Raw genomic sequence first — 27,697 nt, forward strand, 5'->3', positions numbered from 1 at the left:
CGGATCCGCACATTGCCAGAACTATATAGAAAATGCATTTTCTTGTCTGCAATTGCGGACAAGAATAGGACATGTTCTATAGGCTCTACAGAAAAACGCAGTGTTCGCCCGATAAGGCCTGATCTTGTGTGCACACTTGCGTTCAGTCCGCCCCACCGCAGTGACAGAATTTTTTTTTTCTGATCACTGCAAAAACACTGTAAAATCGCTGCGGCGCTATAAAAATCACTTTTGAGGGGCATGGCGAGTTCATAGAAGATTTTTTTTTTGGCACAAGTTAGCGGAAATTGTAAGAAAAAAAATTTAAGAAATCAAAGTCTCATATTCCACTAACTTGTGACAAAAAATAAAATCCAACATGAACTCACGATACCCCTCACGGAATCCAAATGCGTAAAAATTTTTAGACATTTATATTCCAGACTTCTTCTCACGCTTTAGGGCCCCTAAAATGCCAGGGCCAGTATAAATACCCCACAAATGACCCCATTTTGGAAAGAAGACACCCCAAGGTATTCTGTGAGGGGCATATTGAGTCCATGAAAGATTTAATTTTTTGTCACAAGTTAGCGGAAAGGGAGACTTTGTGAGAAAAAAATAATAAAAATAAAAAATCTTCTATGAACTTGCCATGCCCCTCACGGAATACCTTGGGGTGTCTTCTTTCCAAAATGGGGTCACATGTGGGGTATTTATACTGCCCTGGAATTTTAGGGGCCCTAAAGCGTGAGAAGTAATCTGGAAAAGTTGTCTTTTAGAGAGATATTTCTCTCACCCAGCATGGGTATATGTAACAATACACCCTAAAACACATTGCCCTACTTCTTCTGAGTACGGCGATACCCCATGTGTGACACTTTTTTGCAGCCAAGATGCGCAAAGGGGCCCAAATTCCAATGAGTACTTTCAGGATTTCACAGGGCATTTTTATGCATTTGGATTCCAAACTACTTCTCACGCTTTAGGGCCCCTAAAATGCCAGGGCAGTATAAATACCCCACATGTGACCCCATTTTGGAAAGAAGACACCCCAAGGTATTCTGTGAGGGGTATGGTTAGTTCATGTAAAATGTTATTTTTGGAAAATGTAATTTAGTGGAATATGAGACTTTGTAAAAAATATAATAATAATAATAATAATAATAATAATAATCATTTTCCGCTAACTTGTGACAAAAAATAAAAACTTCCATGAACTCACTATGCCCATCAGCGAATACCTTAGGGTGTCTACTTTCTGAAATGGGGTCATTTGTGGGGTGTTTCTACTGTCTGGGCATTGTAGAACCTCAGGAAACATGACAGGTGCTCAGAAAGTTAGAGCTGCTTCAAAATGCGGAAATTCACATTTTTGCACCATAGTTTGTAAACGCTATAACTTTTACCCAAACGAATAAATATACACTTATTGAATTTTTTTTTTATCAAGGACATGTAGAACAATAAATTTAGATAAAAATTTATATAGAAATGTAGTTTTATTTGAAAAATTTTACAACCGAAAGTGAAAAATGTCATTTTTTTGCAAGAATTTCGATTAATATAAAAAAAAGTTAAAACGTCAGCAGCAATGAAATATTACCAAATGAAGGCTCTATTAGTGAGAAGAAAAGGAGGTACAATTCATTTGGGTGGTAAGTTGTATGACCGAGCAATAAACCGTGAAAGTAGTTTAGTGCAGAATTGTAAAAAGTGGTCTGGTCATTAAGGGAGTTTAAGCTAGGGGAGCTGAGGTGGTTAAGATCCTCTTTCTGCTAAAGCTTTTGTCTTTTTGTGGTTTATGTGATGCATGGCTGTTGGGCGTCTACCAATAATTATGGTATAAGATTATGTGCTAATGTTACAAAAAAGCAGATTACTGATTACAACCATTGCATGTATCAGCCTTCTCTGTGCACATTACACTATTTGAATTTGGATCCCATAATCATAGACACAGGGGTCATTTCCCTCACACAGGGTAACCTTGGCCACTACAGCTGCGTTTAAATGAAAACTACCATAGTCTCACTACTGTGCGTTTCTTGTAACACCCTTGGTAGTTTTTATTTCAAAACAGCATTGGTGCCAATGTTGGAAGAACCATGAACATCGTTAATCAGCTATCTTTTGGCTCTTTATTGATCGTAGACCCTATGATTGGCACAATGAACAAGCAGATGCTTGTTCAATCTTGTGCCCTTTTTATATGAGCCTTTGTGGGAGTCATGGTCCATCAGCATCATAAGGATTTCAATAATAAAATTATAATTTTACAGTTTAATGATTTCCCGATTACGTTCTAATATAACTAGTGTGATTACCACAAGGGACATGCAAGGGACATACAGTTGTTAAATGGGTATTCACATAGACAATGGGGGGATTTCGCTTGAATATGCCCCCATTGTCTGATAGGTGTGGGTTCCATTGGTAGGACCCACACCTATATCGAGAACAAAGCAGGGAGCACTGTTGCTGGAGGACCACAAATATCCCGTGGTACGTCCACCACCAATCGCTAATCGCCGCCTCTCCCATAGAAATAAATGGAGGGCGGCGGCGCAGTGCGCCTTCATCCACTTTCTTGGCTCCGTTCTCAATATATGTGAGGGTACCAGCGGTGGGACCCGCACCTATAAGACAATGTGGGCATATCCTAGCGATATGCCCCCATTGTCTGAGATTTAAAAAAAACTTTAAGGCCTCTTGCACATGACTGTATGCGCCCAGAGACATACGGTCCGTGAGCAGGCCATATGTCCCGTAGTGGTATTGATCGTGCGCACAAGGGTACACAGCATCATAGTGTACAATGATTCTGTGCAAGTCGAGCTGCCCGCGGGGATATTGTCTTGCACTAATAGATCATATGAGTGCGGGACATTAGCCCAGTGTGCGGCACAACATGGTCAGCATCATGATGCTCTGTACTCCTGTATGCACGATCAATGACGATCAGGGACATATGGCCCGCTAACGAACACTATACATCTTTAAGTGCATGTAGTCGTGTACAAGAGTCTGAAAGGTGTAGTCCATGATCAAAGCTAAAACCGGACCATCTTTAAATTTCAACAAGATAGCCCTGGAGAAATTTTAGGAGCATGACAACCTTGGGGATCTGAATACATGAAGAGGGGAACCTAATTGCTACTCATTCCAAATTGGATCCGCTAAACGGATGCAAAAACGGAAACGAACGTGACAAACGGATCGGCAATACAGACGGATCCGTTTGAACGTATCCGTCTGAATGGCTTCCGTTTGTCTCAGTTTAGACATTTTATTGATGGATCCGTTTCAAATGCGTTTCAAACGGATCCGTTAAACGCCAGTGTGAAAGTAGCCTAACCCAAACCCGAACTTCTTTTAAAAAGTCCGGGTTCGGGTCTGGTACCAAACATGAGCATGCAAAACGATTCAAAACGCTTTGCACTCACGCGGAAAAAAATCGCACATTTTCCCGCAACGCACGAGCATCTTTCCCTGCAACGCCCGTGTGAAAGAGGTCTAAGGGTTAAGAAAACTGCTAGCCACCCCCGAAAGGTGTCTAGTGGGGTGCAAAACATATCTAAAATAAAAAAAAAGTGTGCAAAAGGAATTCTGGGTCATTATGAATAGTAAATCTGGGCACTGGCTAGGAATATGCTCATACCTGGCGCTGCACGGTAGTTGTTTGGGTACTCTGCAGAGACCTGTGATGATGTCACCGTGATCAGTCTTATTTGTGGCAGGAGTCATGAAATGACATGATGATCTGCTGTTGTATTAGGGTTCATCTGTCTAGTGTATGTACTGCTGTATGTGCAGTGGTGTATCTTGGTTTTGTGCTGCCCTAGGCGAGACTAAACTCGGGCACCCTCCTAATATAAATTTGACCCACCCCTTCCTGTCACGGCCAAACCCCTTCCTCTGTAAACCCCACCCCTTCCTCTTTAGGCTCCACCCTTTCCTGTTTTGCATAACAATATTAAGAAATTTATCGTGATAACGATATATATCGCGATAAATACCCGTTTAAAAGAAAAAACCCCACAAGGAGGCGTTATACTGTATGGGGAAGCCTCAAGGAGATGTTATACTGTATGGGGGCAGCCTCAAGGAGACGTTATACTGTATGGGGGCAGCCACAAGGAGACATTATACTGTATGGGGGCAGCCACAAGGAGACGTTATACTGTATGGGAAGAGCCACAAGGAGACGTTATACTGTATGGGGCAGCCTCAAGGAGACGTTATACTGTATGAGGGCAGCCTCAAGAAGACGTTATACTGTATGGGGCAGCCTCAACTAGACGGTATACTGTATGGGGCAGCCTCAACGAGACGGTATACTGTATGGGGGCAGCCTCAAGGAGACGATATACTGTATGGGGGACGGGGCAGCCACAAGGAGACATTATACATACTGTATGGGGGCAGACATAAGGAGACATTATACTGTATGGGGGGAGGGGGCCGGGCCAGCCTCAAGGAGACACTAAACTGTATGGGGGCTGCCACATGCAAATAGTGCACTCTGCACTGAGTCATAAATAAAGGTGGTATGTGTGTCAGACTGTCTATGGTAGCCCTGGCCTCTCCTTGAGGCTGCCCCATACAGTCTGTATGGGGCAGCCTCCAGGAGAGGCCAGGGCCACCATAGACAGTCTGACATACCACCTTTTTTTATGACACAGTGCAGAGTGCACTATTTTCTTGTGGCAGCCCCCATACAGTTTAGTGTCTCCTTGTGACTGCCCCCATAAATAAAGGTGGTATGTCAGACTGTCTATGGTGGCCCTGGCCTCTCCTTGAGGCTGCCCCATAAGTATGGGGCAGCCTCAAGGAGAGGCCAGGGGCACCATAGACAGTCTGACATACCACCTTTATTTATGAGTCTCACTCTCGCAGTGCACTATTTGCTTTTTAACTCTCGTCTTACTCACTCCTGTTCCTCTGCCTGGACTGGACCTGGACATTCCTCGCAGGGCAGGGCAGGAGTCAGGCGACTCAGTGGCCAACTCTGTTCTTTGACTGTCTGTGTGAGGAGGGAGGTATGTAGACTTTTCCCGTGGCTGCCGTTTGTGTTGTAAGTATTCCGGCCCACTGCGCATGCGCGAAAAAGAAGGCTCGGCGCAGTAGTTGAAAATTCCGGAACACGGACGGGAGGAAGTCAGGAGGACTCGGGAGGAGGGTCCCTGCTTCACTATGCGGCGCGGGCGATGCCGCTCGCATAGTGAAGGATCGGCAAGCAGCGGACAAAGGGGAAAAAAAGTTTGGAACATTTTACTATCGCTAGGCAAACAAGGCATTTTGCCGCCCCATTGGCAAGTGCCGCCCTAGGCAAATGCCTTGTTTGCCTCGTGATAGATACGCCTCTGTGTATGTGTGTGAAATGCCATATTATGTGTCTACAGTGTATATGTACATGTCATTTTTATATAGAATAGCTAATGTAATATGTTATATGTGTAGGTACAGATAACGGGGTCCTGGTATTAATTCAATATTTTGCATCAGACCTCTTGGTTTTATGGCTTTTCTTCCCTCTTCGACAACCCGTTTATAGCATAGTTTATCATCTCAAACATTCCTCCACAGCAGGGACCCAACCTACAACTCCCAGTATGCCTGGACAGCCGACAGTTTTGCACTAGCTGGAGGGCCGCAGGTTGAGCATCCCTCCTGTACGGCTTCTTGCACACAAACGTGTGTGCCCTGTGGCCGTGCTGCGGGCTGCAATGCACGAACACCCACTGTGGGGCACCGCAGCAGATTGCGGACCCATTCACTTTAATGGGTCCGCAATCCAGCCGTTTCACAAAAAGATAGGACATGTTCTATCTTTTTACGGAACGGAAGTACGGGACAAAACCCCACGGGAAGCACTCCGTAGTGCTTCGTTCCGCATCTCCGGATTTGTGGACCCATTGAAGTGAATGGGTCCGCATCTGTGATGTGGAATGCACACGGGAAGGGTGCCCGTGTTTTGCGGATCTGCAAATGCGGTCCACAATACAGCCACGGAGCGCACAAGTTCGTGTGAAAGAGGCCTAAGGCTTAGTTTAACTGTTTATATATTTTTTACTTTATTCTACACTGACCACCAATGTTCTATTCTCCTATGAGCCCTATTTTAAGATGGGACTGATTTGTATGCTGGATTGTATATTCTACATTTGACATGTGGAGGGGTCAGAACCTCCCCCTCCACTCCCCTTTCTATGCCATTTTGGCGTTTTTTTTTATGTATTTAAGTGTGTCTTGTAGTTATGTTCATTTTATGAGCAGTTTGTACCTGATGAAGGGGTGTCTTCTGCCCCGAAACGCGTTGTACCACCTGCCGAATTATTAAATCAAGTTTATATCGCCAAAGACTGTTTTTTGCGCCGTGGGAGTTTCTTCTCTTGACTTGGATCTATCCACCTTCTTGTGGACTCCAGGCATCCCTACGTGGAAGTGCATAGATCCGAGGCTGCATGACCATCTGCCTTGGGGGCCTTTTACGACCCCCTTCAAGCCTTCAGTAGTGTTGTGCCTATTGATTGCACAACGCATAAAGGTGAGCCTCCAATTTGGAGTATCTTTGGTTCATTTACTTAACTGGACTGTACTACCCTTTTGTGTTTTTCATAGAGAAACACCGCCTGTCACGTTGAACTTTATACCGGTTATCCGAGAACTTTAAGGCAGCACATAGGAACTCTCAACCACTCAGCAGGATGAATTATGTCCTGAACCGCCTTGAACAAAGAGAACGCTTGATCTAACAATATGCGCAACCTCAACCCCCGGTGGTTGGGAATCCACCAGCGGAATTGCATTTGGGTCACGAATGTATTGATGAAAAAACACTATCTTCATTTTTCTTTGAACTTGAGAAAAATATGCTCAATGAAATTCAACATGAACTTGACGCCAGATTCCTGGGACTGTACCTTGATGAAGGTCTGGTTCCCAGGGGTTTGCGGTTACGGTTCAAACATTCGTTTGTAGAGGATAAAGCCTTCAGCGACGATTGGGACAATTATTTATTAGAATGTGCTAAAGGTCTGATGTCTAGATTACAATCTAAAAGGCTAGCTATAGCACAGGATTTTGGGTCTAGGATTACTGATGGATATACCAATATCCTAAAGTACAAGGGTCACATTGCATTTTTTAAATTTGGCCGCCTTGTCACTACACGAGTCACTCAGCATGAAAAGGATATATTGAACAGGAAAGCAGGCAAACTCTCCAGAGATCGGGTGGATTTTCGCACAGATAACATCAAATTCTGGCTTAGAGAGCAAGCCTCCCCCAAGCCTGCTGACTCCCCCCCAAAGCCGGCCTTGTTCACAACAAACCTCAACACAAGGTCACATTCACACATAGTAACAGGCACGGCTTTCATAAGTCCCAGCATCATACAGGTCGCCCTAACCATTCTTCATCCGACCAGCATCCCGGTGTGATGCATCGTCGTAACCGTACTTTGGCCATATGCCAACCACCAGACACACCTGAAGTTCAATTCTTCACACCTACAGCTGGAACTCCCCCTTCCCATTCAGGGCCTTCCTTATTAGAGTCCCAGCACAGCAATTCACTCCTTGTGCCTCCCGCCACCAAACCTCTAGTAGCAAACACACTTGATCTGTTTGGACAAGATGTCCTTTCAAATTGTGCTCCCCTCCAATTACCACCCACATTGTTTCCATCCACTATACCGGGCCCTGGGTGCACATCACCAACAGCACTCACTCTGGGCTCGCCCACCACACCTGTTGATCTGGAATTGGACTCACTCATCACTTTACATGGGGAGTCTCCACCCCCCCCCCCCCCTCACTTCCAACTCTCCTTCTGCCTCTGTGCCCACGGGTCAAACCATATGTCTCAATTCTGTACTGGAAGAACACTCCAATTTTTCAATATCTACCAGCATCTGTCCACCTTCTTTTTTTATCCCTACCCCCTTTATTGGACCCAGTAATGTCGTATGCAATACTGAAAGGCCCAGGGACGATGACAATAACAAATTATTTCCATTCGCTGGGGACAAGACCCGCAAAAAGAAAATTCAGAGGAGGTTGCAGAGGAGGCAAGGGCAAAAAGAAAAATGTGAAAATTCCCAAGCTACCAGTTAAAGAAATCAAAATCTTCAATCTGTCCACCTATGTCTTACATCCTGCTGAGACTGCAATATTATTCAGAGGCCTCTCTTTTTGCCCATCGTCCAAAGTTAAGGGCTTCGATATATTACTGGACCTACATGATTTTGTTAGAAAGCTGACTTTAAGAAGACACTTCAATTTACCTGGTAACACCAGGGATACAAGTAGTATGGAGACCAGTGAGGCCACCTCAGCTTCTGGCACACAGTATATCCCGTCGGACCTCAAACCGCAATCCCACTTTTACCCCTTACACCATAGGGGCAATTTCATAGAGACCTTCTATGATTTAGTTATGGAAGATTTTCGGACCATCGACCAGACACCCATATTGAAATACAATTTGAACGAGGAGAGATTAGCTATCAAACAGTTACAGGGGAACTCAGAAATAATTATTCGGAACGCTGATAAAGGCGGAGGAGTAGTGCTGAAAAATAGGACCGACTACGTTCAGGAAGCATATCAAATTCTATCGGATACGGAATATTATAGAAGATTAGAAAAAAAACAGTGGAACATAAAATACTAATTAAGAAGCTGGTAGACTCTGCATCCCATATTCTGACTAAGAAGGAACAAGAATACATCTTAATTACGGATCCAATCATAGCTTTGTTCTATCATCTACCGAAGATCCATAAAGATATCTCTAAACCACCAGGTCGACCGATGATTATCTCAGGGATATCATCCCTCACATGTAATTTGTCACATTATGTGGATATATTCCTGCAAAAACATGTAGTCAAGTTGGCGTCACATCTGAAAGATACAACATCTTTGATACAAGCACTCAAAGGAATCACCTGGAAAGAGACGTACCGATGGCTCACTCTGGATGTAACGGCCCTTTATTCGAATATTGAACATGAACTGGGGATAAGCTGTACCAAACGCTTCCTCGACGATGACGAGTTTATGCCTGAAGTACAGAAATCTTTCCTTTTGAGGTGTATCCGTTTTATCCTCACTCACAATGTCTTCAGATTTGAAGACTCCCTATACATTCAGACCAAAGGGACTGCAATGGGCACGCGCTTTGCCCCAGTTTCGCCAATCTGTTCATGGGGGCGTTTGAGGAGACCTTCATCTATAATTCGGATTATTGGATCAATAATATCATTTTTTACCGTCCATATATAGACGACTTGATCTTTATATGGGAAGGTGACAGTGCATCAGTGGAGGGTTTCACTAGACATGTTAATAATAACAGTTTTGGCATCACACTATCAGGGACCCACAGTCAGTCTACTGCCAAATTGTTTGATTTAGAGTTCAACTGCAACGGGGGAAAAATAAATCACTCGTACATATTTTAAGAAAGTAGACTGTAACAGTTACCTCGATTTTGCCAGCAACCACTATAGGAAGTGGAAGACTAATATTCCATTTAGTCAATTCAAACCTGTCAGACGGAACTGTTCAGAAGACAGTGACTTCATCACTCAGAGTGAGATTATTCGCACTAGATTTGCACAGAAAGGTTTCCCTTCTGGGATAATAGAAGCGGCCTTCAATAGAGCCCGTGCACTTACACAAGAAGACTGCTTACCGGACAAAAGAAGCTTGACTGCCAAGAAGGACCCGCTCGTAGGAGGTTTTAGTACCAACTTTTTAACCACTTTGAATAGCTATCACACTACGATTAAAAAGATCCTTTCCAAGCACTGGTGTATCCTTAAATGAGACTCTATTCTGAACAAGATTTTACCAGAGAGACCCCGTATGACATTTAGGAGGGCCCAGTCTCTAAAGAACCTATTGGCACCTAGCCAAATCAAACCAAACTCGAGTCCAGAGTTATGCCCGGGTGGTACTGGTCCAGTTGGAAGTTCTAAGTGTAAGCAGCCCAGGTGTTTGTGCTGTAACAGTATACGTACTACAACAATGGTTCACGACTCTAGTGGCAACACCTTTCTGGTCAAAGGACACTTAAACTGCGGCACGTCCAATATAATCTATGTACTCGAGTGCCCTTGTGGCCTGCAGTACGTGGGGCGGACTATCCAGACTCTCCGCAGTAGACTGAATAAACATAGATCCAATGTTAAAAAAAGATTTCTCCAACACAGTCTCTAGGCACGCCACTGAACACCATCATGGCTCATTCCTTGGATTTACTATCACTCCGATAGAGCAGATTAAATCCAGTGGCTATAACATAATCAAAACCTTACGGAGACGAGAAATGTTTTGGATCTACAAGCTTATTAGTCTGAATCCACGCGGTCTCAATGAAGCCTTTGAAATTAATTTATTAAAAAAAAAAATGTTTCGTTTTTTTTCTCCAACGTCGCGAAACCATATCCTTACATTCTAAGGCTACTTTCACACTAGCGTTCGTCGGTCCGCTCGTGAGCTCCGTTTGAAGGAGCTCACGAGCGGACCCGAACGCAGCCGTCCAGCCCTGATGCAGTCTGAATGGAGCGGATCCGCTCAGACTGCATCAGTCTGGCGGCGTTCAGCCTCCGCTCCGCTCGCCTCCGCACGGACAGGCGGACAGCTGAACGCTGCTTGCAGCGTTCGGGTGTCCGCCTGGCCGTGCGGAGGCGTGCGGATCCGTGCGGATCCGTCCAGACTTACAATGTAAGTCAATGGGGACGGATCCGTTTGAAGATGCCACAATATGGCTCAATCTTCAGGCGGATCCGTCCCCCATTGACTTTACATTGAAAGTCTGGACGGATCCGTACGAGGCTATTTTCACACTTAGCTGTTATATGCTAAAAATAATGCAGACGGATCCGTTCTGAACGGAGCCTCCGTCTGCATTATTATGATCGGATCCGTTCAGAACGGATCCGATCGAACGCTAGTGTGAAAGTAGCCTAACCTTAGTGCCCCTATTGCAGCCCTACACTGAGAGATTCCACTCATTTTACATACTATTTCATTATATATTCCAGTCCAGTCCAGTTACCATTAAACTGATACTGTCACAGTTCTAGGCGTATGTCACCCCTATGGACTGGTTTATCTGTCCTGTGATTATGGTCATATTGGTAATCTGGGTCAATTTGTTTATAGAAATGTTTTTCTCTCTCTTAGCTTCATTCCTAGTTTGGAGGTCACTGATTATTGATTATATATTTTTATTTAATATCAATTAATTTTATACATATGTTATCTTCTTTAGACCTGTTCTTTCTGCCGCCAATCCGGGTAATTAATTTTATTATATAGATAATTTTAGTTGTATTCCAAGTGTTGAGGTCAATTATTATCCATTTTTTTTATTTATTATTATTATTATGATTAATATTAACATCAATTAATATTATGCGATACAATAGTATAAATTTATGCCTATTTATCATTATCATTTTTATTAATCATTATTTTTTATCTCTACTATTATATTAATTCATCTGTTTATATTATTATTTATTTATATTTATTGTCATTTATTTCCTTTCATGTGGCTGGCGTTTTTTTATCACTAAACGCTTGTCCTGGCAGCCCTGTCTCTTGTCCCTCCCCCCCCTCTATCTCCCATTATACTTTAGGGTTGTATCCCTGATCTTCTCATTCAATTCCACCTCCATGAGCAGCATCGGAGTCACTAGCAGCGCTTGCTCGCTCCGATGCACTCCTCCTCCCTTCCGCCCATACATTTTAAACAGGGCAGGAAGAATAGCGTCTGGTTGCCAGGCGATGGAACGGTCATGTGATTGCTGTTGCCATCACATGACCGCACCTAGCAGAGCGATGTGTGCCAGCTTTCTCATCTAGCCGACGCCGCTCTATTATCCCCAAATAAGTTTAACTGTTTATATTTTTTATTTTATTCTACACTGACCACCAATGCTCTATTCACCTACGAGCCCTATTTTAGGATGGGACTGATTTGTATGCTGGATTGTATATTCTACATTTGACATGTGGAGGGGTCAGGACCTCCCCCTCCACTCCCCTTTCTATGCCATTTTGGCGTTTTTTTATGTATTTAAGTGCGTCTTGTAGTTATATTCATTGTATGAGCAGTTTGTACCTGATGAAGGGGTGTCTTCTGCCCCGAAACGCGTTGTACCACCTGCCGAATTATTAAATCAAGTTTATATAGCCAAAGACTGTTTTTTGCGTTGTTGGAGTTTCTTCTCTTGACTTGGATCTATCCGCCTTCTTGGGGACTCCAGGCATCCCTACGTGGAAGTGCGTAGATCCCTGGCTGCATGACCAACTGCCTTGGGGCCTTTTACGACCCCCTTCAAGCCTTCAGTAGTGTTGTGCCTATTGATTGCACAACGCATAAAGGTGAGCCTCCAATTTGGAGTATCTTTTTTTCATTTACTTAACTGGACTGTACTACCCTATGGTGCGCCTTTTGTGTTTTTCATAGAGAAACACCGCCTGTCACGTTTAAGGCTTAGTTATAGCAGAGCTGTGAATACACTTCTGGACCATAAAGATGTATTTACACATTTATCAAATTCAGAATAGCGCCCTCTAAACACAATGAGGGGAGTTATCATCCCTGCACTCCACAAATTCCGTCTACAAAAAGTCGCAAAACAGGGCTTAGTTGTGAAAAATAAAATGGCACCAGTTTTGAGGAATGGCAGCGGTTAGCCTATTGATCTGATTTATCCATTGATACTTTGTTGCAATATGACTCCAGTGAAGGGTGGCGAAGAAAGTGAAGTAATCTCAGGACACAGAGGGTGTACTCACACTGCCGATTTTGTGGCAGAAATTTTTGCAACTGTAAATCAGTTCCCTTCATTTGTCTTTGATTTCTGCAAGCCCCACCCAGGTGAACGGAAGTGATTTTCAGTTGTGCCAATTTCAGCAATAAATCCCTTATTATAGGTCTGCTGCATGCTAAATAGCTATAATTTCTGCAGTAAAGAGTAAAACAGAGCAGGGTAATCTATACAGACAATGGGTAAAGTCTTAGCTGAGCATATCTATTCAGGAATTTCAAGTATGTTAGGCTACTTTCACACTTGCGTTCGGGGTTCCGCTTGTGAGTTCCGTTTGAAGGCTCTCACAAGCGGCCCCGAACGGATCCGTACGGCCCCAATGCATTCTGAGAGGATGCGGATCCGCTCAGAATGCCTCAGACTGGCACCGTTTGACCTCCGTTCCGCTCAGCAGGCGGACACCCAAACGCAGCTTGCAGTGTTTGGGTGTCCGCCTGGCCGTGCGGAGCCAAACGGATCCGTCCAGACTTACAATGTAAGTCAATGGGGACGGATCCGTTTGAAGTTGACACAATATGGTGCAATTTCAAACGGATCCGTCCCCCATTGACTTTCAATGCAAAGTCTGGACGGATCCGCCTGACTAACTTTCAGACTTTTCTGATAATGCAGACGGATCCGTTCTGAACGGATCCTATCGTTTGCATTATAGGAGCGGATCCGTCTGTGCAGACACCAGACGGATCCGCTCCGAATGCAAGTGTGAAAGTAGCCTTAGCTATGCATATCTATACAGGCAGGGGGGGCACTCCAGTTGTGGTGAGACTACCCCTCCCAGCATGCACACTTGCTTTACTCTTCTCAGAACTCCCACAGAAGTGAATGGAGCATGTTGGGAGTTGTAGTTTCACCATAGCTGGAGTTCTGAAGGTTGCTGATTCCTGTACACAGTCTGGAGAAAGTTATGTAGGAGCAGGTTAAAAGGCTGGCATGTCCCCTGAGTGTTAGCTGCACGTCATGTGCCCAGTGGATTCTACTACATATGGAGGCTTGCATGGTTACCTCAGGGCTGCTTTCACACGTCCTGTGGCCAGGAATACCTACCGTGTGCAGGCTCCAGACGTGGGTAACGCTGCTGCCTGGGATAGCCCACTGGATAGCAGGGCTTCTTCCTAAGACTAGTGCTGTAATGGGGAGGAAAGATGCCTGTCTGCATGGACGTGCATGGAGCATGTGCACTAGGTTGCTAGATGGTGTGTGCGCCATCTTTGTAAAGGGCAAATGTAGTGTACTCAGCAAGCCATGATGACCTCTGTTGCTCACTCCTATGTGTGGCATCTTACAATGATGGAATTACAATGCATTACTTCCCAGAATGAAATTTTTGTATAAATATAAATTAGTTGGTATATTGCAGCCCATAATGATGATGATCAGGAATACAGATTATATTGTATATTATTATCTAAGAGTGGTGTAGTTAGAGGCTATATTATAGTATATTGTAAATTGGGGTTTAAAGGGGTTGTTCGGATTCAGAGCTGAACTCGGACATACCTCCATTTTCACCCCGGCAGCCCCCCTGACATGAGCATCGGAGCAGTTCATGCTCCAATGCTCTCCTTTGCCCTGTGCTAAATCGCGCAGGGCAAAGGCATTTTTTGGGACATCCGGTGACATACCAGGGCTCTCCATGGGGCTTCCAGGAACCCCGGTGACGTCACCGGCACTGATGGGCGGGATTTAGGGCTGCCCTAGCCAGTAAAACGGCTAGGGCATCGCTAAAGCCCGCCCATCAGAGCCGGTGACGTCACCGAACACACTGCCGAGCGGAAGTTTCCGCCCAGCAGTGTGTTATTGAAAACAAAAGAGCCTGTGCCCTGCGCGATTTAGTGCAGGGCAAGGGAGTGCATGGGAGCATGAGATGCTCCGATGCCAGTGGCGTACATACCAGGGTCGCAGGGGTCGCAGTTGCGACCGGGCCCGGCCGCCTGTGGACCCCCCCCAGGCCGCTGGCAGGGCTCCCGCTGTACTCAGATGTAATGGAGCGCTCTGGTGGGGCCCGGCATGAAGTACAGTGGCAATTTCGGGCCCCATCAGAGCGCTCCATGCCTCCATTACATGTATAATATGGGGGTGGGGGGGCCGGAGGGTCAAGTAAGGGGGGGGGGGGCACACACTCACACACACACGGCCGGCAGTTCCGTTTCTATAGTGAAGCAGGGAAACCTCTCTGCTCCCTGCTTCACTGATCTTCAGAGCTCAGGAGCTCCCCCTGCTGGCCCCAGATCGCGCTGCTGCCTGTCACTGTGGGGGGAGACCTAAAAACCCGGCAAGCTGCCTACTCTCATCAGGGAAGAAGGTAAGTATGTAAGAATTTTTTTTTCTAATGCTGCAGACTGGGGGCAGGGGGGCAAAGGGGCAGAGAGGCAGGGGGCAGAGGGGCAAGGGGCAGGGGGCAGAGGGGGGGGATTGATGGGAACAACTAGAGTGAGGGGGCACAAAAGTTGGCATCTCTACTGAGGGGCACCATCTGCCATAACTAATTTGAGGGGGCACCTAATGTGGCATAACTACTGTGAGGGGGCACATATAAAGGCATAACTATGAGGGGGCACATATGAAGGCATAACTACTGTGACGGGGCATGTAAGGCTACTTTCACACTAGTGTTCGATCGGATCCGTTCTGAACGGATCCGATCATATTAATGCAGACGGAGGCTCCGTTCAGTACGGATCCGTCTGCATTAATAACTTTAAAAAATTCTAAGTGTGAAAGCAGCCTGAGCGGATCCGTTCAGACTTTCAATGTAAAGTCAATGGGGGACGGATCCGCTTGAAGATTGAGCCATATGGGCTCATCTTCAAGCGGATCCGTTCCCATTGACTTACATTGAAAGTCTGAACGATCCCTCTGCCCCTCTGCCCCCTGAACGGATCCGCTCGCCTCCGCACGGCCAGGCGGACAGCTGAACGCTGCAAGCAGCGTTCAGCTGTCCGCCTGTCCGTGCGGAGGAGAGCGGAGCGGAGGCTGAACGCCGCCAGACTGATGCAGTCTGAGCGGATCCGCTCCATTCAGACTGCATCAGGGCTGGACGGAGGCGTTCGGGTCCGCTCGTGAGCTCCTTCAAACGGAGCTCACTAGCGGACCGACGAACGCTAGTGTGAAAGGAGCCTAATCTGGCATAACCAATGTGAGGGGCACATATGTGAGCATATCTAATGTGAGGGGCACATAATCTGGCATAACCACTCTGAGGGGACACATATCTGGGCAAATTTACTTTGAGGGGGCACATAACCGGGCATAAATACTGTGAAGGGGCACATAATCTGGCATTATTACTGTGAGAGGACACGTAATCTGGCATAACCACTCTGAGGGGGCACATATGTGGGCATATTTACTTTGAGGGGGCACATAACTGGGCATAAATACTGTGAGGGGCACATAATCTGGCATTACTACTGTAAGGGGCATATAATCTGGCGTTACTAGGTGAGGGGCACATAGTCTGGCATTAATACTGTGAGGGGGCACATAATCTGGCATTACTACTGTAAGGGGACACATATTTGGCATAACTACTATGAGGGGGCACATATCTGGGCATAATTACTGTAACGGGAACAAAGGTGGGCATAACTACTGTGAGGGGCCACAAGGTGGGCATTAGTACCGTGTGGTTGCACTTAGGGGAAATGTCCTAGATTACCCTGCTACACATTGGCATGGCTCAGTCTTACAGGCCAGCACAGCGCCCCCTGCTGGTGATTTCACAGGGGCAGTCACCATCCCTTCCTTATGTGATTATTCTTTTTTTCTCACCACAGGGACCTTGTTCTGGATCCAGCGGACATCACGCCGACGCCAGCGACACCCTGGATGAGGTAGGACCAGATTTTATTAGGACTAGGTGAGTGTAGCCATGCATTGGGCTTAGGGCTCTTTAACACAAGCGGATCCCGTGCGAGGAATCCGCTGCGTAAATGAGAGCCAAGCCCCGTTCCGGACAGCAGAGACACGGAGCATTAACATGATTGATAACGCTCCGTGCCTCTCTGTGATCTCTTTACTACAAAATCACAGAGACATAAAGTTGTCACCGTGATTTTGTAGTAAAAAGATCACAGTCAATCATGTCACTGCTCCGTGTCTCTGCTGTCTAGAATGGGGCTTGGCACTCAGTCACGCCGCGGATTAGCCGCACGGAAAGAGCCCTTAGTAAAAAAATCTGCCGGTTCTTTGAAAAAATGTTTGCACTGTGGCCCATAACACTATAGTTACACCACTGGTAGGGGAGGTAGTGGGGGGGGGGGGGCTAGGAAGCAGGTTGGGGGGGGGGGGGGGCGACGGGGAGGGGGCCCCATAGATCAGTTTCGCACCGGGGCCCCATGGATTGTGTGTACGCCACTGTCCGATGCCAACATCAGGGGGGCTTCCGAAGTGAAAATAAGGGTATGTCCAGGTTCAGCTCTGAACCTGCACGACCCCTTTAAGGGGGTCATTTACTAAGCTGAAATATGTCTAAATTATGTGTATTTCAGGTGCAGATTACTTTAATTACAACTTCGCCCCACTCATGCCAGGTCTAAAATTGTGGGCGTGGTGGGGAAGGGGACAGGCCCGTCTCATTTATCATTTTCTACACCTATTTTATTCATAAAAAAATGGTCTAAATGTAAGACAGCTAGGAAGATATGTTTTATATTTAGAACTGGCGTTGGCTGTGCCAAAGTTATGAAGAGGCCTGTGCCTCTTCATAATTTAGGCGGATCCTCGGCCAGCTATGGGGCTTTTTTTAATAATTGTATATTTATTAAAGATTATAGAAATGACAATGCACATCTACAATAGATTAATGCACATTAGTACAAGGTAAAGTATGAAACATGTAAAGCATCACATTCACATTGACTGAGGACTAATGACACTCAATAATATTCAATGAGTCCAACGACCCTACGAGTATGAAGGATTAAGGGCGGGGGCCAAGTCCTCCAGGCCAGTGGCGGTCAGGCAGGTGGACGTTGCCTCAATGACGGAGGGGACCGCAGAGAAGAGGATGCACTTGGGCCGGGTCTTTTTTTCCTGGTTACCGGAGACCAGATGCGTAGTGGCGGAAGCGCTGAGGACTCAAATTCCCAATCAGACATGTCGGGTATAGGAATTCTGAGCGATTCGCAAAAGGGGTGGAGATCCGAGAAGTAACGGAGAATCCCCAGCGATAGGTAATTTGACGGTCCCTGAGTAATGTGAGTAGAGGCTGAAGATGTCTCCTTTTCTGGAGTGTGAACCAGGATAGGTCAGGAAACAATTGCACCGGAGGACCATCAAAATCAAAAATGCGTAGAGATCTCGCCTTAGCCATGATAGCTTCTTTAACCACTTCAACCCCGCTAGCTGAAACCCCCTTAATGACCAGGCCACTTTTTACACTTCTGCACTACACTACTTTCACCGTTTATTGCTCGGTCATGCAACTTACCACCCAAATGAATTTTGCCTCCTTTTCTTCTCACTAATAGAGCTTTCATTTGGTGGTATTTCATTGCTGCCGACATTTTTACTTTTTTTGTTATTAATCGAAATTTAACGATTTTTTTTGCAAAAAAATGACATTTTTCACTTTCAGTTGTAAAATTTTGAAAAAAAACATCCATATATAAATTTTTCGCTAAATTTATTGTTCTACATGTCTTTGATTAAAAAAAATGTTTGGGTAAAAAAAAAATGGTCTGGGTAAAAGTTATAGCATTTACAAACTATGGTACAAAAATGTGAATTTCTGCTTTTTGAAGCAGCTCTGACTTTCTGAGCACCTGTCATGTTTCCTGAGGTTCTAAAATGCCCAGACAGTACAAACACCCCACAAATGACCCCATTTGGGAAAGTAGACACCCTAAGGTATTCACTGATGGGCATAGTGAGTTCATAGAACTTTTTATTTTTTGTCACAAGTTAGCGGAAAATGATGATAATTATTATTTTTTTCTTACAAAGTCTCATATTCCACTAACTTGTGACAAAAAATAAAAACTTCCATGAACTCACTATGCCCATCACAAAATACCTTGGGGTGTCTTCTTTCCAAAATAGGGTCACTTGTGGGGTAGTTATACTGCCCTGGCATTCTAGGGGCCCAGATGTGTGAGAAGAAGTTTGCAATCAAAATCTGTAAAAAATGACCGGTGAAATCCGAAAGGTGCACTTTTGAATGTGTGCCCCTTTGCCCACCTAGGCTGCAAAAAAGTGTCACACATCTGGTATCGCCGTACTCAGGAGAAGTTGGGGAATGTGTTTTGGGGTGTCATTTTACATATATCCATGCTGGGTGAGAGAAATATCTTGGTCAAATGCCAACTTTGTATAAAAAAATGGGAAAAGTTGTCTTTTGCCAAGATATTTCTCTCACCCAGCATGGGTATATGTAAAATGACACCCCAAAACACATTCCCCAACTTCTCTCGAGTACGGCAATACCAGATGTGTGACACTTTTTTGCAGCCAAGGTGGGCAAAGGGGCACACATTCCAGAGAGCACCTTTCGGATTTCACAGGCCATTTTTTACACATTTTCATTGCAAACAACTTTCCACACATTAGGGCCCCTAGAATGCCAGGGCAGTATAACTACCCCACAACTGACCCCATTTTGGAAAGAAGACACCCCAAGGTATTTTGTGATGGGCATAGTGAGTTCATGGAAGTTTTTATTTTTTGTCACAAGTTAGCAGAAAATGATGATTTTTTTTTATTTTGTTCTTATAAAGTCTCATATTCCACTAACTTGCGACAAAAAAAATAAATTCTAGGAACTCGCCATGCCACCCACGGAATACCTTGGGGTGTCTTCTTTCCAAAATGGGGTCACTTGTGGCGTAGTTATACTGCCCTGGCATTTTATGGGCCCATATGTGTGAGAAGAAGTTTGCAATCAAAATCTGTAAAAAATGACCGATGAAATCCGAAAGGTGCACTTTGGAATGTGTGCCCCTTTGCCCACCTAGGCTGCAAAAAAGTGTCACACGTCTGGTATCGCCGTACTCAGGAGAAGTTGGGGAATGTGTTTTGGGGTGTCATTTTACATATACCCATGCTGGGTGAGAGAAATATCTTGGTCAAATGCCAACTTTGTATAAAAAAAATTGGAAAAGTTGTCTTTTGCCAAGATATTTCTCTCACCCAGCATGGGTATATGTAAAATGACACCCCAAAACACATTCCCCAACTTCTCCTGAGTACGGTGATACCAGAGGTGTGACACTTTTTTGCAGCCAAGGTGGGCAAAGGGGCACACATTCCAGAGAGCACCTTTTGGATTTCACAGGCCATTTTTTACACATTTTGATTGCTGTCATGGAACCATGAACCAGACGTACAACAAGAGATAAGTGGAAATAAGAAGGCTTTATTGAAAATCAAGCTGTAAGCAAAAGTCCAAACGGATGGCTAAACCGAAGCAGGGTCTTGCGTAGCCAGAGGTCAGGAACCAGAAGGGTAGTCAGACGAAGCCTGGATCAGGAACCAGCAGGGTAGTCAGACGAAGCCAGGATCAGGAACCAGCAGGGTAGTCAGACGAAGCCAGGATCAGGAACCAGCGGGGTAGTCAGACGAGGCCAGGATCAGGAACCAGAAGCAGCAGCAGTCTTAGAAGCATGTGAACACAGGAGGACCAAGCAAGGAACTGAAGCCACAGACCTCCTATATATATGAGCTGGGCATCCAGCTCCTCCCAGTGGGAAGGAGAAGCTGCAGGGTGGGAGGCTACAAGAAACCCAGAAACCAAGATGGCCGCCAGCACATGTCAAACGAAGGAGAACAGCAAGAAGGTAAGACCATGACAGTACCTCCCCCTCAAGGGCCCCTCCTCCGCGGAGTAAGGAACGGTTTCTGAGGGAAGCGTGCGTGGAAGGCTCGGAGCAAAGCAGGAGCATGGACATCTGCGGAGGGAACCCAGGAACGCTCCTCTGGACCATAACCACGCCAATGGACCAAAAACTGCAACCGACCGCGGACCAGGCGTGAGTCCAGGATATTGCTCACCTCATACTCCTCACGATTGCCCACTTGGACCGGACAAGGCCGAGGAACCGAGGAAGTGAAACGATTACACACCAATGGCTTCAACAGGGAGACATGAAACACGTTGGAGATCCGCATGCCAGGAGGAAGCGCAAGGGCATAGGCTACCGGGTTTACCCTGCGAAGCACTCGGAAGGGACCAACAAAGCGAGGCGCCAGCTTGGGAGTGGGCACTCGAAGGTTGAGGTTGCGGGTGGACAACCATACACGGTCTCCGACCTGGTAGGAAGGAGCGGGCGCTCGTCTGCGATCAGCCTGGAGTCTCTGGCGCTGCGCAGAGACCTCAAGGGACCTCTGGATCTGTATCCAAGAAGCACGTAGGACGGAAAGGTGATCCTCCACAGCCGGAATATCCTGGGGAGAGAATACCTCCGGTAACACGGCAGGTTGGAACCCATAATTGGCCATGAAGGGAGACGTCCCAGAGGAAGAGTTCACCGCCGTGTTCCTGGCAAACTCAGCCCAAGGCAGGAGGTCAACCCAATTGTCTTGGTGATCGGAGACATAGCAACGAAGGAATTGCTCCAAGGCCTGATTGGATCGTTCTGCGGCCCCATTGGACTGAGGGTGGTAGGCCGAGGAGAAAGAGAGATGAATCCCCAACTGAGAACAAAAGGCGCGCCAGAACCTGGACACAAACTGACTCCCCCGATCCGACACAATCTCCTTGGGCAAACCGTGCAACCGGAAGACCTCCCTGGCGAAAATCGTGGCCAACTCTTGTGCAGAGGGTAACTTCTTGAGAGGAACACAGTGGCACTATCACGATCGGCGTAACTGTCACATACGTGACACGGAGGGAGGAACAGAGGGAGGCCCTGCCCTAGTGAGAGGGAAGGTGGTGACCCCTGACTCACCTTGCGTCTGGCACCTGGCTGCCCTGTCGTCCCTAGACGGGTTCCTCACCCGTACGCCGATCACGTGCCTAAAACCCTGGCTTTCCCTAGGATGAGCCCTAGATAGTGAACAGGGCGGTGGGAACACTAGTCCGCACCACTAGCTCTAGAGGAAAACACCAAGGGGAGGACAGACAATACAAACTAAACATATAATCCCAGGTGGGCAACAACAGGAGACAACAAAAGCCCAACAGGGATCCGGAGGGTAGCACTCTGGAACAACAACCAGATTCTCAGCTCCAGTGGGTCAGTATAGATGTCCAGGCAGGAAGCTCTATAACTGGCAACAAGAGAAGTGTGAGAGGAGAATATAAGGAGTTTGGGAGTGGCAGACAAGAAACAGCTGAGGAGGAGAAGCTACGGATCCCTGAGTGAGACAAAAAGGATAGCAAGGCAAACACAGAAAACAAACACTAAGAAACACCGTGATCTTTAGGCATAGAGCGCGCAGCCACCCGCTGCGACTTCCTGACCCCGGGTATAACGGAGTCAGACGTGGCTCTTGACACCCTCGTGACAGTACCCCCCCTTTCACGAGGGGCCTCCGGACACTCAGGACCAGGTCTCTCCGGATGAGAGACATGGAAAGCCTGAATCAACCTGTTGGCGTTTACCTCTGACGCTGGAACCCACATTCTTTCCTCGGGACCGTAACCCCTCCAATGCACCAGATACTGAAGAGAGCGGCGGACCCGACGAGAATCAACAATTCTGGATATTTGAAACTCCAGATTACCATCCACAACAACAGGAGGAGGTGGCAGCGGTGATGGTTCTAGAGGTGGAACATACTTCTTGAGCAACGACTTATGGAAGACGTTATGGATCTTAAAAGTCTGAGGTAACTCCAGGCGAAAAGCCACAGGGTTAATGACGGCTACAATTTTATAAGGACCAATGAACCTAGGACCCAGTTTCCAAGAGGGAACCTTCAACTTAATATTCCTAGTAGACAACCACACATAGTCATTCACTCCTAGGTCCGGACCTGGCGACCGTTTCTTATCGGCCATGCATTTGTATTTACCACTCATATTTTTCAAGTTAGCTTGCACCTTCTGCCATACCGATGAAAGAGATGAAGAAAACCGTTCCTCTTCGGGAACCCCAGAAGACCCCCCCTCTTTGAAAGTACAAAATTGGGGATGAAAACCGTATGCACCAAGAAATGGTGACTTGCCAGTGGATTCCTGACGGCGATTATTTATGGCAAACTCGGCTAACGGTAAATATGATGACCACACCTCTTGGTTTTCAGACGCAAAACACCTTAAATATGTTTCTAGGTTTTGGTTGGTACGCTCAGTCTGTCCATTCGACTGAGGATGGAAAGCTGAGGAAAAGGATAAGTGTACCCCTAAACGGGTACAAAAAGCTTTCCAAAACTTAGAAATAAACTGGGTTCCCCGATCCGAAACCACATCGGAAGGGACCCCGTGAAGCTTCACGATTTCACTGATAAACACCTGAGCAAGAGTCTTAGCATTAGGAAGTGCGGGTAGCGCAATAAAGTGTACCATTTTGCTAAACCTGTCTACTACTACCAAGATAACTGTTTTACCTGCAGACAAAGGTAAGTCAGTGATGAAATCCATTGATAGATGTGTCCATGGTCTATTGGGGATGAAAAGTGGCAATAAAGACCCTGCTGGACGTGTATGAGAGACTTTCGCGCGTGCACAAGTAGAACAAGTAGACACGAAATCTATTACATCCTGACGCAACCTTGGCCACCAAAAACGACGAGACAATAGCTCCAAGGTTGCTTTACTACCTGGGTGCCCAGCAAGTGCCGAATTATGATGTTCCTTCAATAACTCAAGACGCAGGTTTAACGGTACAAACAATTTCTCTGAGGGGCAAGAGGCCGGGGCGTCCCCCTGGGCCTCTAACATCTTTCCCTCTAGAACAGAGTGTACAGCCGAGACAACCACTCCTCTTTGTAAAATAGGTACCAGATCACTAACATTACCCCCTCCAGGGAAACTACGAGACAATGCGTCTGCCTTGGTATTTTTTGCCCCAGGACGATAGGTGATTACAAAGTTAAATCTGGTAAAGAATAGCGACCACCTAGCTTGTCTAGGGGTGAGACGCTTAGCCGATTCTAGGTACAGAAGGTTTTTGTGATCCGTAATTACCGTGACGGGGTGGATTGCTCCCTCTAAGAAGTGACGCCACTCTTCAAACGCCAGTTTAATCGCCAACAGTTCCCTATTTCCAATATCATAGTTCTTTTCTGCTGCAGATAATTTTTTGGAAAAGAAAGCGCAAGGACGCCATTTGCCAGGAGACGGACCCTGAGACAATACAGCCCCCACTCCCACCTCCGACGCATCAACTTCAACAATAAAAGGCTGGGAGACATCAGGTTGAATTAGAACAGGTGCCGAGGTAAATCTCTCTTTTAGAGAGGAAAATGCAATTTTAGCGGCGTCAGACCATTTAGAAAAATCAGTCCCCTTCCTAGTCATGTCAGTAAGGGGTTTAACGATCACTGAATAATTTTTAATAAACTTTCTGTAGAAATTTGCGAAACCCAAAAACCGTTGTAGAGCTTTAAGGTTCTCAGGAAGATCCCAATCTAAAATTGCCTGGACCTTCCCAGGATCCATACGGAAACCTGAAGCAGATAATAGATATCCCAGGAATTGTATTTCCTGAACGGCGAAGACACATTTTTCAATTTTCGCATATAATTTATTCGTCCGTAGGACCTGCAGTACTTGCCTGACATGTACTTCATGTGTTTTCAGATCAGCCGAATAAATTAAGATATCATCTAGGTATATGACTACAAACCTGCCGATGAGATGACTAAAAATATCATTAACGAAATGTTGGAAGACAGCAGGGGCATTGGTCAGACCGAAAGGCATGACTAAATTTTCGTAATGCCCCTCAGGGGTGTTAAAAGCTGTCTTCCACTCATCCCCTTCCTTGATACGAATCAGATTGTAGGCCCCCCTAAGATCAAGTTTGGAGAACCACCTAGCACCCGCAATCTGATTAAAAAGGTCAGGAATGAGAGGAAGAGGGTATGGGTCTCGGACGGTTATCCGGTTTAGCTCACGGAAATCTAGGCAAGGACGCAGGCCCCCATCTTTCTTTTTAACAAAGAAAAACCCTGCAGCCACGGGTGAAGAAGAGGGTCTGATGTGTCCCTTGGCCAGACTCTCGGAGATATAATCTTTCATGGCTTGTCTCTCGGGACCCGAAAGATTATACAACCTGGACTTGGGTAATTTTGCACCGGGAATCAGGTTAACCGGGCAATCATAAGGACGATGAGGTGGTAGCTTCTGACAACCCTTTTCAGAAAAAACGTCCTCAAAGTCCGAAATAAATGTAGGTAGGGAAGCTATGGAGGCGATTAAGCAATTGTTATTTAAGCAATTCTCTCTGCAATGCTCACTCCACTCCAATATCTCCCTGGCCTGCCAATCCACCACTGGATTGTGCGCTACCAACCAGGGAAGACCCAATACCACAGGAGAGGGAAGGCCCTCCAGAACGTAACATGAAAGACGCTCCTTATGGTGGTCCCCTACCCGAAGATGTAAGTTATGGACAACGTGAGTGAGGTTTCTCTGAGACAGAGGAGCAGAGTCAATAGCGAATATGGGAATGGGTCTCTGCAGCGTACAGAGAGACAAACCCATAGTGCGGGCAAAATGGGCATCTATCAAATTTACCCCTGCACCACTGTCTAGAAAAAAAGAAATAGACTCCGTCTTAACACCAAAAACAATAACCGCTGGCAACACAAATTGAGATGTTCGTATGGAGGAAACGTATACCCCCCGGCTGACATCCTCCGCACAGCCTGGGGTTAGTAGTTCCGACGGTCTTTTGTTTTTGGGAAAGGAGGGACAGACATTAATGAAATGACCCTTCCCCCCACAGAAAAAACAAGCCCCCCACCTACGGCGAACCTCAGGAGGACGGACCTGACGAGAAGTTCCTCCTAGCTGCATAGGCTCATCCAAGTCCCTACAGACTAACTGCTGCTTGGGAGAGGTTACCGATTGCTCAGGAATTTTCGATCTCTCCCTAAGACGTCTATCTATCCTGATAGAGAGGGACATAACAGCATCAAGGGAAAGGGGAGTCTCATACAGCGCCAGCGCATCCTTAACCCTTTCAGATAACCCAGAGCAGAACTGACTCCTGAGAGCCGGGTCGTTCCACTGAGTATCCGTAGCCCACCTGCGGAACTCTGAGCAATATTCCTCTGCTGGCCGATCTCCTTGTAGGAGTCTCCGTAACTTCGACTCAGCCAGGGCGACACGGTCAGGGTCATCATATATGAGACCCAAAGCCCCAAAAAATCCCTCCACTGACCGGAGAGCCTGGGAACCAGGGGGTAACGAGAACGCCCAGGATTGCGGGTCCCCCTGAAGCAGGGAAATAACAATCCCCACCCGCTGTTCTTCATTACCTGAGGAGTAAGGGCGCAGCTTAAAATATAATTTGCAGGCTTCACGGAACAACACAAATTTGTCCCTTCCCCCAGAGAATCTGTCAGGAAGAACAACCTTGGGTTCTGTAACAACCTGGTTACCCATAGCAACCGCTGGGCTTACGGTCTGCTGCATTTGCTGCTGCTGTTGGAGGACAGACGCCTTCAATCCTGCCACCTCCAAAGACAGGCCTTGAAGCTGTTTTGCCAAAGCAGCAATAGGATCCATATTGGATTCTAAGTAGAGAAAAAAAAATTAAATAATTTTTTTTTTTTTTTTTTTTTTTTCCTCAAAAAATAAGGGCCAGTTATAATATCACGATCGGCGTAACTGTCACATACGTGACACGGAGGGAGGAACAGAGGGAGGCCCTGCCCTAGTGAGAGGGAAGGTGGTGACCCCTGACTCACCTTGCGTCTGGCACCTGGCTGCCCTGTCGTCCCTAGACGGGTTCCTCACCCGTACGCCGATCACGTGCCTAAAACCCTGGCTTTCCCTAGGATGAGCCCTAGATAGTGAACAGGGCGGTGGGAACACTAGTCCGCACCACTAGCTCTAGAGGAAAACACCAAGGGGAGGACAGACAATACAAACTAAACATATAATCCCAGGTGGGCAACAACAGGAGACAACAAAAGCCCAACAGGGATCCGGAGGGTAGCACTCTGGAACAACAACCAGATTCTCAGCTCCAGTGGGTCAGTATAGATGTCCAGGCAGGAAGCTCTATAACTGGCAACAAGAGAAGTGTGAGAGGAGAATATAAGGAGTTTGGGAGTGGCAGACAAGAAACAGCTGAGGAGGAGAAGCTACGGATCCCTGAGTGAGACAAAAAGGATAGCAAGGCAAACACAGAAAACAAACACTAAGAAACACCGTGATCTTTAGGCATAGAGCGCGCAGCCACCCGCTGCGACTTCCTGACCCCGGGTATAACGGAGTCAGACGTGGCTCTTGACACCCTCGTGACAGGCACATTTTGGAAAACCGATCCACAATCATGAGAATGACCGTATGGCCTCGGGATGCAGGGAGGTCCACAATGAAATCCATCCCCAGGTGTGACCATGGGTGCTCCCCGGTGGCTATGGGTTGCAAAAGGCCCAACGGAAGGTGCCGAGGGGACTTACTCTGGGCACAAACGGAGCATGCCGCTACATATGCGGCGATGTCAGAACGTAGAGAAGGCCACCAGAACAGACGTGAAACAGCCCAGGACAGCTGATTCTTTCCAGGATGCCCCGCGGCCTTGGAGTTATGGTAGGTTCGCAACAACCGAGTGCGCAACTCCTCAGGCACAAAACATCTGCCGTTGGGTCTCCCAGAGGGAGCACCAGATTGAGCCGCCAAAATCTGCTCACCCAGGGGAGAGGTCAGGCTGGTGCGAATGGCGGCCAGGATCTGATTCGGAGGTATGACCGAAGTCGGAATCAACTCCTCCCCGGACAGCTCGGAGTACTGCCGTGATAAGGCAT

The 27,697-nt window shown here is 46.6% G+C and overlaps 1 protein-coding gene across 1 annotated transcript in view; it reads right to left on the bottom strand.

Moving 5' to 3' along the window:
- Nucleotides 1–13,962, bottom strand: part of LOC122941326 (gastrula zinc finger protein XlCGF66.1-like) — a 140,842-nt gene extending 126,880 nt beyond the window's left edge. The window contains exon 1 of the mRNA XM_044298457.1: nt 13,877–13,962. The gene's annotated coding sequence lies outside the window, so the exon portion shown is untranslated. The remainder of the gene's footprint in view (nt 1–13,876) is intronic.
- Nucleotides 13,963–27,697: the final 13,735 nt, after the last annotated feature.

Source organism: Bufo gargarizans, chromosome 6 (genome assembly GCF_014858855.1).
Source record: "Bufo gargarizans isolate SCDJY-AF-19 chromosome 6, ASM1485885v1, whole genome shotgun sequence".
In the NCBI taxonomy this organism is placed as follows: Eukaryota; Metazoa; Chordata; class Amphibia; order Anura; family Bufonidae; genus Bufo; species Bufo gargarizans.